This window comes from Diospyros lotus, chromosome 11, assembly GCF_014633365.1.
Source record: "Diospyros lotus cultivar Yz01 chromosome 11, ASM1463336v1, whole genome shotgun sequence".
Taxonomy (NCBI): Eukaryota; Viridiplantae; Streptophyta; class Magnoliopsida; order Ericales; family Ebenaceae; genus Diospyros; species Diospyros lotus.
Window position 1 is genome coordinate 23,459,346 of NC_068348.1, and position 16,723 is coordinate 23,476,068.

At 29.8% G+C, this 16,723-nt stretch overlaps 1 non-coding gene across 1 annotated transcript; it reads right to left on the bottom strand.

The window, feature by feature from the left end:
• Positions 1-16,603: 16,603 nt before the first annotated feature.
• TRNAM-CAU (transfer RNA methionine (anticodon CAU)) lies at positions 16,604-16,687 on the bottom strand. Its single transcript is given in 2 exon segments — positions 16,604-16,639; positions 16,650-16,687. It is a non-coding gene; the product is annotated as a tRNA-Met (tRNA).
• Between the last annotated feature and the right edge of the window lie 36 nt (positions 16,688-16,723).

The following is a 16,723-nucleotide window of genomic DNA, read 5'->3' on the forward strand; positions in this document are numbered from 1 at the left end:
TTGGTTTACGTGTCAAAATTTTAAGTATCTAATATGAGTAGGACCAACACTAAGTGTATTTAAATATTTTCTTAATCAAAAGAGATAAGTTAATGTTGACTATAAAGCTCCTTAAGGTGGCCCAAATATTTTATTATTATTGTGGTTGTGGGTTGTAAAGGAATTCTTTAAATTTCTTTGGCCCATATTATGCTCTCATGATTATGTTTTCTTATTGATTAAATGTGGTAATGGGTGCACATTCTTGATGGAAGAACCTGGTATAAATCCATGATTTTGGTCCTTAAGCTCATCATCCCTTCTCTTTATCATACACCATCACTTAGGGTGTTTGAGAGATTGAAAGAACTAAACTAACAGAGACATCAAAACGGCAATGGCTAGAGGTAACTTTCGATTTTTTCGCATTGATCTAATTGCTATTTTGGTATTTGTAGCATGTTAGATCATCTATATATATCTAACATTGACATCGTGACACCAATTTCTTAATGACTACTCAAGTTGGGAGCTGATACCCCTGCATCAGAACTTGAAATGTTAGATTAAATTATTGTGTTCGACAATTATTTGGATGGTTACCTTATGATCCACTAGCTTAAAGACGAGAAGTTGAAGAAGCTACCTTAGAAGATTCTTAGTAAGGCTTTTCCTAATGTCATAAATGACTAGTATGCTAACCCTTGCCATGTTATAAAGCAATATATTTGTCCTTCGTCACCCAAATTTACCTTTCTATGATGTCTTTCTGTGCACAGAGGCATATGAAGAGGAGGAGGAAACAACGTAAATACATTGCAACCAAAAACCAAGAATAAGAACAAAATCATGAGCTTAATATTCCTTCCAAGGACTATCAAATTGATTTAAATATATGTATATATGTAATGCAACTCTAATTGGCTACTAATTTTATTCACAACATTAGAAGAAAGCAAATGTTTTAGCAGAACAGTGAATTTTGCAGCCTGCTATCATACCACCTTACCTGTTCTGACATTGCTGCATTCTGAGCTTAAACTTGCTCCTGGAACTAGATACAATGTCGGCAGCTAGTACATAACCAACATCTCCAAACCAATCTTGACATCTGCATCGATAAAGAGGACCTATTACCATGCCAATATACATCAGATTTTCAAACGTGAAGCTTCACGCAAAAGAGGGTGTTGGGTTGTACCTCTCATACTTAAAAGCCCCAAACTTGTTTTAGTCCAAAATCCTATTTAAGTCCATTTCCTGTTTACGGTGCTAAGGTTTTACCCCAAAACCCATATAAATAGAAATGTTGCCATCTCTCAAAAAGGGAGTATCAAGAGACCAGGGTTTTGAGGACATTGCAGTTTTCTCTCCTCTTCTTGTACAGAAACTTACTATTGATAGTGAATTTTGCTCCTCTCTTTACTATGAATGTAGACTTATGTCGAACCATGGAAATCCTTATGCACAGTTCTTTGAATCATTGTGTTTGCTTCTTCTTCCTTTTCATATATATATACATACACATATACTTGCAAACGGGAACAACAAATTGTATTAGAGCCACCAATGTTGCCATCATTGTCGACTATACTCTTTTTTATATTTTTGTCGGCGTAGGTTAGCGCCATTGTTATTGTTGTTGTTTTTTTTTAGTCGTTGTTTATCGTTTTTGCTTTAGTTGACAATTTTTCAACTTCTTTTGATAACCTTTTACTTCTGTCCATCGAATTTTTTCTCTGTCCACAATTTTACAGTTTTTGCTTCTGTCGACCGCTTCATCCTTCTTTTACGGTATATGTCTTATCTGTTTCTCAAGCAATTGTCGTCCTCCACTTTTCCTTGACTACCATCCTATTTTTTCATTACTTACAATTTATTAAAATGTTTACAACAAGGTTTGATATAAAAAAAAAAATTTATGGCTACACTAGTTTTGCCTTATGGAGAGTTAAGATGCAAGCTACTTTGGAAATGGCCTGCATAAGGCACTGGAGAGGAAACACAAGCTGCTTGACTCTATGACTACGGATGAGAAGGAAACCTTAGATGACAAATGTATGACTGCAATTCAACTCTGCTTGGTGAATAAAGTTCTCAAGGAAGTCACCAAGGAAAATTTTGTTACAGCATTTTGGGTAAAATTGGAGTCTCTATACAGGACCAAAACCTTGTCTGATAAACTTCATCACAAGCTATGGTTCTACAATTTCCAAATGAAGAAGGTACAGCGATTAAAACTTATATTGATGAATACATCTCTATTTTGTTAGATTTAGAAAATCTTAACATTGGGATTGATGAGGAGGATGCCGCCTTGAAATCGTTGTGTTCATTACAATCATCCTATAAACATTTTCAAGATGTAATGCTTTATGGCAAGGAAACCTTATTCCTTAAGGCTGTTAAAACAACGTTGCTTACTAAAGATTTGATTGACAATGAGATAATTGCTAAACATGATAATCAGGCTGAAGGTTTGATTGCCAGAGGTAAACCAAAAGAGAAGAAGCAAGAAGATAACAAGAAGAAGGGGTGGTCCAAGTCTAAACACAAGAACTTGACATGTCATTGCTGTAAGAACAAGGGCACATTATGAAAGAATGCAGGAAACTAAAAAGGAAAGAAAAGCAAAAGAAGAAAAACCCAAACACTGTCAAAATGGTGTTGTAGATGAGAATTTTGATGTTGATGTTCTTATTGCCACTAACATTGAAGGAAAGATAAAGGATGAGTGGATAATGGATGCTGGTTGTTCATACCACATATGCCCAAATAGGGATTGGTTTTCATCTTATGAATTAGTCGATGGTGGGTTGTGTTGATGGGTAACAATGCAACATGTAAGGTTATCTAGTTGGGTGCAGTTAGAATTCAGATGCATGATGGGATAGTGAGGACATTGATAGATGTTTGGGATGTTCCAAACTTGAAGAAGAATCTTATCTCTTTAGACACTCTTAATAGCAATGGGCGCAAGTAAACAATTAAAGGTGGAGTTTTGCGAGTTTCCAAAGGTGCTCTAGTGGTAATGAATGCCAAGAGATCTAGAAATTTGTATATACTACAATGATCTATTGTAATAGGTTTAGCTGTAGTTTCATCATCTATGCCAAATTTGAATGTTACCAAATTATGGCACATGAGCCTGGGTCACATGAGTGAGAAGGGCTAGACAATACTTAACAAGTGAGATCTCCTTGGAGGACAGAAAACAAGAAAGTTGGAATTCTATAAGCATTGTGTTTTTGGAAAGCTAAAGTTGATTGGTTTTAGCACAACTACTCATAGGACTAGGAGTACTCTTGACTACATTCATTCTAACTTTTGGGGTCCAACTAAAGTCAAGTCTAAGGGTGGTGCTAGATATCTTCTAATTTTCATTGATGATTTTTCTAAGAAAGTTTGGATCTATTTCCTAAAGCACAAGGATGAGGTGTTCAAGACCTTTAAGAAATGAAAGATCTTGATTGAAAAGCAAATAGGGAAACAAATTAAAAGTTTCAGAACAAATAACGAACTTGAGTTCTATGCTAGAGAGTTTAATGAGTTCTATAAAATTGAGGCGATTGTGAGACATGGATAAGTAAAGAAGATCCCCAACAAAATGGTGTGGCAGAGGGAATGAACAAGACCTTTTTAGAAAAGGCAAGGTGTATGCTCTCAAAAGTAGGATTAGCTAAAGATTTTTGGATAAAAGTTGTTTCCACTGCTTGTCACTTGGTGAATTGATCTCCTTCAATAGCCATTGACAAGACTTTTGAGGAGGTATGGCCTAGTATTCTTGCTAATTATTCTGATTTAAATTTTTTTTAAATGCCCTGCATATATGCATGTGAATGATGGAAAATTAGAGCCTAGACCTAAAAAGTGTATATCTTTGGGTTATGCTTTGGCAGTTAAGGGTTATAAATTATGGTTTCTTGATCCTAAGTCCCCAAAACGCTTAGTTAGTAGAGATGTCATTTATGATGAAATTTCTATGCTTCACCTAAGAAAGGAGTTTGGTGTTTTTGATACAGACACAAACAATTGACTGAAAATCTTGAATTTGAAGTCAATGCTTCATAACAGATCATTCATTCTACACCACATTCCACTTCACAAGCTGAATCTTCATTAAACCATAACTATACTCTAATGCAAGAGAAAAAGATGAGGGTGACAAAGAAACCAAACATATATGCTACTTATTTTGAATTGGTTACCTATGCCTTAGCGGCTGCTGAGGATATTGAGAGTACCTGCATGTGAGCCTTCCACTTATTTACAGGCTATTTCAGATGAAAATTCAAGGAAATGGTTGGTTGCTATTAAAGAAGAGATAGAATCTCTACATGAGAGTGACACTTGGAAGTTAATACCGTAGCCTAAAGGGAAAATGATAGTTGACTGCAAAAGGGTCTTCAAGAAGGAACTCTAGGACTTAAAAATACTAGATATAAGGCAAGGTTTGTTGGTAAGGGATACAGTAAGGTACAAAGTGTTAATTTCAATGATGTATTTTCTCTTGTTGTGAAACATTATTCCATTCAAGTTTTGTTATCTTTAGTTGTCTGCATGATTTCAAGTTAGAATAACTTGACGTTAAAATAGCATTCTGACATGGTGAACTAGAGGAGTAGATTTATATGCAGCAGTCTAAGGGGTTTATTGCTAAAGGTAAGGAAGATCATGTTTGCTTGTTAAAGAAGTCACTTTATGGTCCCAAACCTCCAAGGTAATGGTATAAGAGATTTGATGCTTTCATGATTAATCATAATTTTTCGAAGAACAATTATGACAATTGTGTTGATTTCAAGAAGCTGGCAAATGGACTTTTATATATTAGTTGCTATATGTGGATGATATATGCTAATTGTTGCTAGAGATATATATGAAGTTCGGAAGCTAAAAGCATAGTTCAGTCCTGAGTTTGAAATGAAAGACTTGGAAGTAACTAAGAAAATCCTTGGGATGGAGATTCAATGAGATAAAAAGTAGGTAAATTTTTTTCATCATAGAAGAAATATGTTGAGAAAGTCCTAGACTGATTTGGCATGAGAGATGCAAAACTTGTTAGTACACACCTTGCTGCTCATTTTTGGCTTTCAACAACTCTATCGCCATAGACTGACGAAGAAAGGAATTACCTGGTTCATATTCCATACTCAAATGTTGTTGGTAGTCTCATGTATGCCATGGTATATTCTTGCCCTAACATTTCACATGAAATCAGTCATATTAGTAGGTACATGGAAAACCCTTGGAGAATTCATTGGTAAGTAGTGAAATAGGTTTTGAGATATTTGAAAGGGATTGTTGACACTTGTTTGGAGTTTGGAAACGGTGATAGTAATTTGGTTGGTTAGGTTGATTTAGACTTTGCAAGTGATTTTGACAAAAAAAAGGTCATTCATAGATTATGTATTTTGTTTAGGTACTGGTGTTGTTAGTTGGAAGTCTACTTTGAAATCTACAATTGCACTTTGTATTATAGAAGCAAAATATATGGCAATAATGGAGTATGTCAAGAGGTTATTTGGCTTAGAGGTTTGTGTTGTGTGCATAGTTGGGATCAATAAGTGACTATTGTCTTTAGAGTCCTATTCACCTGACCAAGGATCAAATGTTCCATGGGAAGACAAAACACATCGAGGTTTGGTATCACTTTGTAAGAGATGTGGTTCCTCAAGGAAATATCATTGTGAAGAAAGTTGGTATTGAAGACAACCCAATTGATATGTTGACCAAGCCTCTTATGAGCAGCAAGTTCAAGCTTTGGTTGGACTTGATTGGTGTCTTTAGCACTTGAGTTTTCCCTCTGAGGGCATTTTGATGGAGGTGGAGTTATGAGTTCTCTATGTTCAATGATTCCTTATAGGGAATTCAAGGCAACGTGGAGATTTATTGGGTTGTGTCACTCATACTTGAGCCCAAAACTTATTTCAGTCCAAAATCCTATTTAAGCCCATTTCCTATTTGCAGTGCAAGGGTTTTACCCCAAATCCATATAAATAGGAAATGTTATCATCTTTGAAAAGGGGGTATTAAAAGAGTAGGGTTTTATAGCCATTGCAATTTGCTCTCCTCTTCTTGTGTAGAAACATATTGTTGATAATGGATTTTGCTCTCCTTATAGTAGACGTAGGCTTACGCCAAACTACGTAAATCCTAGTATGCAGTTCTTTGAATCATTGTGTTTGATTTTTCTTCCTTTTCATATATATACATACACATATACTTGGACACAAGAACAACAAAGAGCAGTCATCCAAAACATCTTGACAGAGGATGATGCTTGGAGATAAAAATAGCTTGCAAATGTCTAGGACCTTTAATATCTCCATCTAGGGCTTGAAATGGGGGCAAAAGCCTATAGGTAATACTGGAAATGTAGTGCCAAGAAAAAGAAGGTAGAGGTTGAAGATTGAGACTTGTAAATACTTTTTCTTTTTCATTACATGTGAATACTAGGAAATAACATTGCAAATAAACCGAACAACTTAGATTAAACAGAGCTTAAAATTTGAGGTCAATTTAACTTTTATAATTTAAAATTCGTCCAACCTAGTCTATTGGGTTCAAAAATTTATGGGTGAGTTCCCTATAAGCTCCATTGTTGACAGGTCGGGGCTTTCATTGAAATCCCATCTATTGGTTTCATTAAAAATCCCCACTGAGAAAGAGAGAGATTTATCAACACATTTTCATCCTCTCTTATTAGTGTCTCCACCATCTTTAACAAAATTTGCAAAGAACTATTCTTTACAAATAGATGGAAGTCAAACTAAAGGGGTTCAATTTTTTGCAACAAATCGATGCAATAGGGTTTGATTTACAAAGTAGTGAGAGGTGGTTCGATTTCTCTCTACAAATTAAACCCATCTATGTTTGTTATGGGTAAAAAGTCTATGAAACCAATTTGACAGAGTGATTATAGAGCTTGATGAACTCGTCACCAATTTGACACCATTAATTTTCTTTCAAACTAATCTTTGTTTCTATTTTATTGTTAATCATTAATAATTTATGTTCTAAGATCCTATTCATACTGATCTATAATCTCTTCTTATTTGTTGAAGACAGTTAATTCTTCTTTACCAATAGATTACAACATTCTTGACTACCTTCAAATTTGAGATTTTACCTTTTTTATTATTAGAAGTTAGCATCTCTTTAAAAACTCATTTTTTGACCATACCAATTATATGTTTTTGGGATTGATGCTCTACACTAGAAGCTCTTGCACTCTCTCAGGTTAATAATGACATTACTTGTATTCAAATTTGAAATCTCTCAAATGCTAAGGACTCCAATGGTAAGAGGCATCAGATGAAGTATAAAAGGAAAAGTTGGATCTTTATTAAACTAATTGATCAACTCTTAGATTTGGGCATTCAAAGAATAAAATGTCTAAGACATTTAAGCATTCATTTTAGTTGTACCATTGTTTTTCCAATTTTCATCTTTGATTTCTTGAGGATTGTTAGTCATTTGTTATTGTTATTTTTAACTTACCCATGCGTGATATCTCACATTGTTCGGAGGGATTTGACTTGCTATAAGAGTATTCTTGTTAGCATTGGTACTATATCGAGATTCTAACTCTTGAACAAAAGCTAAAGATTGTGTTGAGCTTCTAGCTCCTAGACAAAAACTACGGTTGTAGTTATTATTTCCTAATGAAACCTTCAAGTTTTAGCTTGAAAAGAGAGGGCATAGACTCTTAAAATCAAACTTCAATAAAACTATATATGTGGTGGTGTTTGATTGTGCTTTACTCATCCATCTACATCCATTAGCAAAACACACTTTAAATCAAACTCACTATATCAAAGATTTGATAGAAAAATCCATAAAGTTTTATAAAATTCAATTCACTCCCAATTTTAGGTTATTTCTTTGAACAACGCATTCTACTTGGGGCTCATACCCAATTGCCTCCAAAAGTAACTCAGAGTTTCCAACAATTGCAACAAAGCAAGTTCTTTTATTTCATCCTCATGAACACAAAGCATAAACCTAAAACATGGTTATCGAGACTCATTTAATGCCTTACGTAAGCAAAAGCCTGGTGAACACATTTAGTGTCTCACAAAAAAAAAAAAAAAAATCCTAGTGAGCACCCTTGTCCATCAAGGGACAAACACACATCATGGCTAATAATCTCGATCATCAATATGCATAGAACACCATGATTCTTGAGAATTAAAGATCCAAAGCCTTGGAAAATGGAGCTATAACTTCAAACAGACAAAGAAGGACTCAAATAGCACCAATGTCGCCTCGAAGAAAAGTCTGCCCTTACGAGAAAGAAACTCTAGGTTCAATAAAATGTTCTCAAATATAAAGTTGAGCTACACCCCAATCATTGAGGAGCTAACCCTAAATCCCCTTCTTATGGTTTGAAGTTCAATTATGAAATGCTTTACACCTCTAGATATCAAGAAAGAATGTGCAAAACATCCTTGGTTGCTTTTTAATTGGTTAACTATCGGACCCACATGAGAGCACCATTAAGGGGATATTACACATCAAAATTTGGTCCCAACACTAACAAAACCTAGTCTTAACGTTGGCTAAGTCCGATCCTTGTATTGGTAAAATTTGACTCTAACACATCAAAGTTCGGTCCTAATGCCAACAAAACCTAGTATCAAACTTGACCGGGTCCAACCCTGACAAGATTTGAATCTAACACATCAAAGCTAGTCCCAACACCAACAAAAACTAGTCTCAACCCTGGTCAGCCTTAATCCCTATACTAACAAAATAAAGCCCTAACACAACCAAAACCTAGTTTTGACTAATGGATTCTAGCCTCAACATTAGCCTAATATGATCTTAATATTAACAAAACCTAGTCCCAACACCAATAAAATCTTGTGTTCAAATTGCCATACCACCATCCCTAATATTCTAAGTGTGAAATCTCCCAGAGCAAAAAGGCTCAAAGACTAGAAATGGCAAAAAGAGGGGACAATATCATAACCAACAGTTTATCTTATTAAATTAAAACTTTTCTTAGCATCTGAACTTAGCACCCCATGTCTCTCTCCAACCTAGACTATTTCCTAAGTGAAAATAATTTCGTCAAGACTAAAGTCAAAGGTTAAAGTAACAACCAAAAGGTTTTGTGAATTAAAACAACAGGGAAGTAGGTTAACCAAAAAATACTTGCCCCTAAGGATCACCAAGTCTAGCACTTAACTTTTTAAAGGTAATACCCAGATATTCCACTTTTATCATTTGAGAGAAATTGTCTACATTTGAGAATTGTGAAAGAACAACCAAAGATCTAGTGACATGCACAAGAAATGAGAAGGGAGAAAAGAGTATGTTGTATTGATAGAAATTGTTCATAATAAAGAAGATTACAAGGTACAAAAGGAGTTAAAAAAAATTACAAAGTGTCTAAAATAAAGAAAAGAAGGAGTCCTTGGGAACAAACTTAAGGGAGTCCACATTTAAATTTGAATATTTCGCCTTCACAAGCTTGAACATGTACTCTGCCCATCATGAAACACTTTCTCGCACTCATTTGTATACTCCATGGACTATCGATACTGATCTCAAGTATTGAACTAGGATTCAGAAGACTCTATGGCTTAGTGACAAGCATTCTTTGTTGCTTTCACCTCATCCACCTTCATGGGGCACTAAGTATCCTAATTTTCAAGCTCAAACTTAAACTAATTGAATTTTATTTGGAGACGATTAAAAACTCGACCAAGGACAATGTTTACCTAGTTGGCCTTAAGCATGCCATCTTAGACTAAGGCCAATTCACTTTGGGTCTTCACCTTCTCATCACAATTTAAGTCTCCTCTTGAGCTTATGCCAAACACATCTCTAAAATGACTAACTTATACATCAAGTCCCTAATAATCTTCAATGAAGCGGCAAGGTCCTTGGAGAGTTTCGTCCCGTGTTCCCAAAGTTGGAAAGATGATGTTGCTTGAGTTTCTAGACTTTGAAGACGTTACTAAAGCTCAATTCTCTCAAAATTTGCCAAGCCAACCTTGATCTCCAATTATACTTCCCAAAGCGCCATCTTGTCCTTGTACGCATTCATGTTCTACCAACAAACACAAAATCAATCTCAAGAAAGGGTACAACTTTCAAAAGAAAAAGAAACAATAAAAAAAAGGAAAATATCTCTTAGTTAAAGATAGTTCACAGGATAGTCTTTCTTTGAGGCCTCTTTTAGAGCTATAACTAGGAGCCCTAGTAACTTCCTTGAGGTTAGGGACTTATCTTCCTCTACCATTTTTTTCATGAAAGGGAAGTGGTTCCTTTTTATCTCACCTTGAACCTCTTCTTCAACCTCAACGCAAGGGACAAGGGCAATTCCCACAATAAACTCCTAGTCGTTAAGGCAAATCAAGTTCATCAGAACAACAAGGACCAATTCTCTTCCTATTGGACCAATTACAGAAGGTCTCAAAACATTGATTCAATATGCCATTGTATAGAGGCAAATCCCATAAGGTAAGCCCTCAACATGAGGTATTCTCTATATTTTAGGAGTAGATAAACCCAAGCCTAACATGAAGAAACACATTATAGGAATCCCAAGTCTTCTTGGGGCCACTTTTCATAACATCCATAGGTTCAAAATAAGATAAGTCACCCTTATATAATAATCATTATACAAATCATTCTTGGACTCATCATGAAACAAGGATATTTGAACTAATCCTTTACGATATAGGTAATGTCGACTAATTCTCATTGGGATCCTCATCATACAGCTTAACCCAAAAGGCATAAAAAAAAAAACACCTTCAGGAGGGTGAATCAAAGATAAGAAATTCTACATTACTTTCACTAGTCCACAAGTTATCTTTAAATTTTTGTGTTGACTTAAACATTTGAGTGGATCTTTCTAGTCTAACCTAGAGACAATCATTCTTGTTTTACATGTGTAGGAATCTCAAAATCAGGTCAATTTGGTACATAATTCAAATCCTACAAAAAAATTTTACGAATTCAATTGGTGATCGATTTCGACGTTATTAGCTTTTTTTTCTCTTTGGAAAGAATGTTGCAACAATAATAATAATAATTTCTTTGGAATCTATAAATTCCCTACTTCAAGTTAATTATCAAGTGTCATGAGATTACTTGAAAAAAAAAATGTATGGTCAAAGTTGAGCGACAATAATCACCAGTTGCTCATTTAAAGCAAAGAATCCATTATTTGGATTTAAAGGCGTTGTAAAAAAACACTTATTATGATAAATTGATCATTAAAATATTTGGAAGTTAGATATCTGTAATTGTCTAAAATAGTTCAAAATAATATTAATATTAGTTTGCAATTTGTAATGATCACTCTATGACACATCAATTTGATGATTGTTACAATTTTTTTTTGCATTATTATTACAAATTGAATGAATTTCAATGATTAAAAATTTTAATTTGATTTTTCTCTAAAAATTTTAAAATATTGCACTCAATTTTATATCTTCTTAATTATTTAACTCTTTTAGATATAATTATAAATAGAAGTGATTAATATACAAAAAACTATATACGTCAACTCACCCAATTGTAATGAATGATTACGAGAAATGTTCATTCTCAAATACGTGTAAATCCATTTAAAAAGGACGAATCTTTTATAACTTGCATTAGGAGAGAGTACTAGGAACTCGTGGTGAGCCAAGCCAACCAAACTGCTCCATTCTAGCTTTTGATTCTTTATTTTTATTTTTAATTTTTAATATTTTTAGCTTAGGAAAAAATTTAAAAGTTTTACAATACTGTTGTTTTGAAAATCGAATTGACGTATCGAATAAAAAAAGAGAGAGGTTCATTGTTCAATGGTCAAATCTTTTTCATTTTTTCAATGGTAAAATAAAATAAATATATATTGATCAAAATTATGACATAAAAATTTTAAAAATAAAATTTATCACTGGACTTGATAGGTTTAAAAGTGAATTAAGTGACGTTAATTATCAATTAATTTTTTTTATAACAATATTAATCCAAATCTTTATATATATAAAAGTAGAATAGTCTTGAAAAAATAGATTTTCCCTCTAAAACTTGTATTAATAATTTTCATTTAGTAGTTATTGTATTAATAATTTATATTTAGTAATTTGCATTAATAATTTAAAATTTTCAATTGTTTTGAAATAATAAGTATTAATTACTATAAAAGTAATAATAGATTTTAAATATATGAGTTTTTCAATGCTAATTATGGATTTTTTAATACATTATTATGTGAATATTAAATATTTAATTAATCCATTAATCAATAAAAAAGAAATATTATTTATGAGGAATATGAATAGACACTTAAAGTATTAATTAAGTCACAAAAAATTGTCCATTAAATAAAATATTATCTTTGTATAATATAATAATATATAATATCTTTATATATATAAAAGTATGATAGTCTGAAAAAAAAAAAATTCCCCCAAAACTTGCATTAATAATTTGCATTTAGTAATTTGCATTAATAATTTAAATTTTCAAATTGTTTTGAAATAATAAGTACTAATTACTATAAAATTAATAATGAATTTTAAATACATGAGTTTTTTAATACTAATCATGAGTTTTTCAATACATTATTATGTGAATATTAAATATTTAATTAATTCGTTAATCAATAAAAAATAAATATTATTTATGAGGAATATGAATTGACACTTAAACTATTAATTAAATCACAAAAAATTATTCATTAAATAAAATCTTATTTTTATATAATATAATAATATATAATATCTTTATATATATAAAAATATGATAGTCTCAAAAAAAAAAATTCTCAAGACTTGTATTAATAATTTACATTTAGTACTTATTACATTAAAAATTTAAAATTTTCAATTACTTTGAAATAATAAGTATTAATTACTGTAAAATTAATAATAAATTTTCAATACATGAGTTTTTCAATACATTATTATGTGAATATTAAATATTTAATTAATCCGTTAATCAATAAAAAATAAATATTATTTATGAGGAATATGAATAGACACTTAAACTATTAATTAAATCACAGAAAATTATTCATTAAATAAAATCTTATTTTTATATAATACAATAATATATAATATCTTTATATATATAAAAGTACGATAGTTTGAAAAAAAAAAATTCCCAAAACTTGTATTAATAATTTACATTTAGTACTTATTACATTAAAAATTTATAATTTTCAATTACTTTGAAATAATAAGTATTAATTACTGTAAAATTAATAATAAATTTTCAATACATGAGTTTTTCAATACATTATTATGTGAATATTAAATATTTAATTAATTCGTCAATCAATCAAAAATAAATACTATTTATGAAGAATGTGAATAGACACTTAAAAGTATTAATTAAGTCATACAAAATTTTCTATTAAATAAAATCTTATCTTTATATAATATAATAATATATAATATCTTTATATATATAAAAGTAAGATAGTCATTGTTAATAGTTGACTTACACAGTTTCTCGCGTAAATTGTGTTAATTTATTTATTTTTCTCTAGCTATTACTGTACCTACATTCAATTTATTGAGTACAACACCAAAAAGTGAATTATTCAATTTATTGAATACAACAGGTTCTAATGCACCAAAAAATAAATTATTCGATTTAATTAATACAACAGTTCCAATGTATCAAAAAATAAATTATTCAATTTATTGAATACAACAGATAAATATTTAGAAATTAAAAAATAAAAAAATATATCTTAGATACATTAAACAGTGATGAAAAGCTTTTGAAATTTATTCAGCTTGATAAGTATGGTTAATAATGGTTTTCAACGTTAATTCTTCAAGCAGATAAATATTACCGCATGTACCCAAAAAAATGAATTATTCAATAATGATTTATTCAATTTATTGAATATTGAATACAACAGGTTTCAATACACCAAAAAATGAATTATTCAATAATGATTTATTCAATTTATTGAATATAACAGGTTGCAATGCACAAAAAAATGAATTATTCAATAATGATTTATTCAATTTATTGAATATAATAGGTTCCAAAACACCAAAAAATGAATTATTCAATTTATTGAATACAATAGTTCCAATGCATCAAAAAATAAATTATTTAATTTATTGAATACAATAGATAAATATTTAGGAATTAAAAAATAAAAATATATATATTAAACACATTAAACAATAGATAAATATGGTTAATGATGATTTCAACGTTAATTCTTAAAGTAGATAAATATTACTGAATGTGCTTACATTTAATTTATTGGATACAACAGGTTATAATGCAACAAAAAATGAATTATTCAATAATGATTGATTCAATTTATTGAATAAGCTGGTTCCAATGCATAAAAAAATGAATTATTCAATTTATTGAATACAACAATTCTAATGTATCAAAAAAATAAATTATTCAATTTATTGAATACAACATACAAATATTTAGGAATAAAAAAATATATCTTAGACACATTAAACAACAAATAAATATGGTTAATAATGGTTTAAACTTTAATTCTTCAAGTAGATAAATATGTAATTGTACGTTGCAATATCAAGAGTCACAAGATGCAGTGGGTTGAAGATGCTAGTATGTGATAAAGATGGTAAACAAACAACTTCGACCACAAATGTTGTATACAAAAAAGTTTTTCAAAATTTACTTTAATCACAATGAAATAAAATTGTTGTTTCTTCACTAATTCATATAGTATATTAAATTTGCTAATATACATTTCATATTTTGAACTATTATTTTATACATATTTTTGTTAGATATTGTATCTCGTGCATCGCACGAGTCGAGAACTAGTTTTTAAATATTTAACTTATAAATCAGAAGCTAAACAAAAAATTATTCATATATTATCATACTGATAGTAATATTCAATATCTTAAATTATTATTATATTTTTAATATTTAAAATAAAAGAAAAAAATATTTTTTTTAAAAAAATCTTAACTAAAGAAGAAGAGGAATAAGCGGCAAAGGGAATGGGAGAAAAATAAGAGAGAGAAATAGGGTTTCTTGAAAAATGATACCAACTTAAATGATAAATGATATAATATTTGATATGTATGTATATGTATGTATAGATTGTTGAAAAAAAAAGTAATAAGATGATATGTATGTATATATGTTAAATAATATCATTTACTTATTTTATTTTTAATTATTAAATTCATTTTGTTTATTGTCACAACATCGACACCAATATGTGTTCGCTCTTAGTTTACTTTCAAATTAATTACAACAATAATATCATTAAATCGTGTTTCTCATTTTTTTTTTATAAAAAAAAGATATTAACTATTAATTATTATGGAACTTATATCTATTGTTTATGTTTGAATTATTTTTTTAATAATTTTTATATTAAAAATTATATTTACAAAAAAACTCCTATGATGAACAAGATCTTCGATAGGGCATCACGTTTCCGTTTCGTACTTTTAAGAAAATATATCATTTTTCTATTTTTATTTTATATTGAAAATATTTTGTGTATTCGTTTATGTGCAACCTAAGTCAACCACCACTAGCAATCTTTTATTTTATTTTTTTGTTATTTATGCATAAAAGAGAGAAAAAAATAGAATGAGGATTTTGATGCTTTGGATATTTTTAAACATTAATAGAACATGATCAATAATCTCAAGGGAGATTCATATTATTTCTGAAATATGACAAAAATGTGTTGTTTTGTCTAAATTCAAGGTGTTTGGTGTAATTTATCTATTACGGGGTGTTTGTTAACTAAGATAAGAGAGAAAAAAATGTCAAATATGATAAATATTTCGGATGTTTGGTCTCTAACGTGTTTGTTAAACTTATTTGACCATTTCTGAAAAAACTCTCATGTAATCTTTTATCTTTTTTTTTTCAAAATAAATTTATTTGATCTCTCCAATTAGATAAATTTATCTTACATTTTTCAAATAAATCTCAATTACCTATATGCCCCTTGTAAGATAATTAATGTCATTTAATACATTTTTAAAATTTAAATTTATTAAAATAACTTATTCATTTAAGTCTTATAATTAATATTATTTAATACTTTTTTAAATTGTCATATGTTTTGTAAATTTTTAAAATTTAAATTTCTCTCTCTATATATTTTATTAACTAATACAATTCCTTTCACCAATTTTTAAATTATTTTATTTAATTTTATATTTTATTATCTATTATGAAAATATAATTTGGCCATTTTTAATTATTTAGGTGGAATTATTGTAATTCTAATAATAATTATTTTTACTTTTTAACTCTTTTTAAATTAATTTTTGAACATAAATTTAGAAAATAAAACATTTTTTTTAATTTTTTGATAATTCATATTAATAAAAATAATATTATTTTAATCATAGAGATATTTTGATAAAAAAAACTCTTTTCTTGATACTTATCATATGTATTAATAAACACATAGAGAAAAAAATATAATTATCAGTGAATTTTGAAAAATTTAAAAAATAATTTTGATAGAAATCTTGAAATACTTTCTAATTTTATCTTGATATAAAAAATATTTTAAATTTATTTTGATACCTTTTATTTTACTCATCTTAATAAGATAAGTAAATAATATTTTAAAAATTTAAAACAAAATAAAGTATACAGGTGGGAAAACCAGAGATGGGGTGAGAGAGGCTCGAACTCTCGACCTCAGGATAACTCAGAGCTATGAGACCTACGCGCTAGCCAACTGCGCCACCACCCCAATGGTGAGACTACGTTGCAAACTTTCTAATTTTAA